Source organism: Gaeumannomyces tritici, assembly GCF_000145635.1.
Source record: "Gaeumannomyces tritici R3-111a-1 unplaced genomic scaffold supercont2.18, whole genome shotgun sequence".
Classification (NCBI taxonomy): domain Eukaryota; kingdom Fungi; phylum Ascomycota; class Sordariomycetes; order Magnaporthales; family Magnaporthaceae; genus Gaeumannomyces; species Gaeumannomyces tritici.
Genome location: NW_008804562.1, coordinates 12,270 through 14,676, shown reverse-complemented (window position 1 = coordinate 14,676; position 2,407 = coordinate 12,270).

Genomic DNA, 2,407 nt, shown 5'->3' with positions numbered 1-2,407 from the left:
AGTGTCCGCGCAGCAGTTGCATATTGCAAGATTGCGATTTAGGCTAAGCAGTCAGCTGGCTACTGTGGCCTAAGGTCATGGATAGCATGGGCTTCAGCTAATAAGCTTATCAACCTTGAGAAGGAGAAGGCGAACAGAAAGCGCAACCCTGAAGATGTGCTCAAAAAAGCGCATGCAGAAGTCGCTACCTTGACATATGGTGCGTTTAAAAATCGCTTTTCAAAAGCAGGAAAATTGGAAAATTTGGGAGCATTTATGGCCATGCTTCCCTTCGATGGACAACTGGACGACGGTATAGCACTTCGGGATTACCAAAGGGTTGGGCAAGACGAGATGGAACAGTTAAAGGAGCAGTCAGCGAGGGGCATTGGTTCACAATTGGCAAAGGTGGCGGACGAATTTCTGACAGCTTTGCGGGAAGGCAAGGCGTACCCCAGAAGGGCTTGGAAAGATGCCGCTGAAACAGAACTGGTGAAATCAACTCTGCAGCACCAAGTGGAGCTGCTTTAGCGCGTGTAAAGCTCAGAGTGGCGGCCGCACGGACAGCAGCGGCAGGATGAAGAAAGGAAAAAGATTGCAACAGTTTTGGTTACTTTTTTTTCGAAGGCGTTGAGGCTGGCGCAGAATGACAATTCAATCTCATTCTAATTGGTTGTGTAATTAGTCAGCACGTCAGCCTGGGCTGACGTGCTGACTAATCGATGCTTGGTGGCATTTATCGGTCGATGCTTTGCTCACCTCGAGGTCAGACCTGGCCGATTTTGGAGGCCCAACGACCCGTGTTCCGGCAGGCGGTACCAGCACCCCGCCGCCCTGGCACCCCGCTAGGAGACACAGCTCGGTCAAGGCGGCTCATGACAGCGGCCAACCCCTGGAGCGACGCACGCTACGGCGCACGCGGATTTAAAAAGTACTGTGCAGCAGCTGGGTTGGCTTCCACCCCTGCTTTGCGGCGTGTGGGGAGGTTAGGGCCTGATCGTAAATTAACCACGCTCCTAAATTAACCATGGTTAGCCCCCCTTCGTGGTTATCTCCGCCAAGATGAGGCCCCTGTCACCGCGCTTTGCTCGATTGAGCATCAAAAAATTGATTTTATCGGCCAAATTGGCCGATAACTATGAGCCACGGAGTTGTGCAAGGTGACAAGGATCTCACTCATGTACCTGCCGGCCCACCGCTTCGCTAAACTCCGGGCTAGCCGGATCTAGGCAAAGAAGCGAGGAAATCGAGCTTCTAGTTTGTCCTAACTCGCATTTTCCAAATCAGCGGGCGACGGCTGATTTGGCCGTAGTTACGGCCTTCGTGGTTATCTCGGGTGTGGAGTTGTGGACGCACGCGCAGCACCGCCTTCTTGTTGTAGTGCATATCTTTAGATCCCATACATTTCAGCATGGCCTCGCTGGCCGGCGCGGCCCTTTTAAGTGATAACGAGTTGATTTTTGTTATTTTTGGTGCCTGTTTTGCCGCTGGCGCATTAACAGATCAACACAACGATAACGGTATCGAGGACAGGCGTGCCAGGCCTCGGAAGCCTCGCGTTCACCCCGGCGGCCGTGCTATTAGCAGAGGAGTCGTGTTAGCGCTCGCCAACGGATCAAATACCCAGTTTGAAGAGCAGTTGAGGTTGACCAAGGAAGAGTTTACCTATTTGGTATCGTGGCTTAAGGAAAACACGGATCTGAAGGCGACAACGTGGTGGTCCGTAGAGGTTAAGGTGGTGATCTTCTTGTATCTCTGTGCCCAAGGCGCCTCCCAAAGAGCCGCCTCGCACCATTTCCACCTCCCCCAAAGCCAGATCTCGTCGGTGGTGGGTGAAGTGCTCGAGGCAATGCAGCTGTTCCATAAGGCTATCGTCCGTTTGCCGCCCGAGGATTGGTTGGATCCGGCCGTGGAGCTGGACCCCAAGCTCAACGCTCTCAACGGGTGCATCGGGGCGATCGACGGCACGCACCTGGCAGCGTTTATCCCGGCCTCGAGGCAACGGCCGTGGTTTGATCGGCAAGGGAACGTCAGCCAGAACGTGTTTGCCGCCGTGCGCTCCAATCTGGAGTTCAGTTACGTGCTGGCAGGCGCAGAGGGATCCATGAACGACAAGTCGCTTGCCGCTCAAGCCTTTACGAGAGGGTTTAACGTACCTAGAGACCGCTACTACCTCGGCGATCTTGGGTTTACCCAGCGGCAGGGCGTCGTGGTGCCCTTCCCAGGGCTTCTGTATCATCTGCCAGAGCGCCGGGCGGCTGGGAGGATACCGGAATCAAAAAAAGAGCTGTATAATATGCGGCACGCTTCGCACCGGGTTATCGTCGAGCAGGCGTTTGGGCTTCTCAAGAGGGTCTGGAAGGTCGTTAGAAAGCTCGCTCCGGAGTACTCGTTTGAGAAACAGGTGCAGTTTATTTACGCAACAACG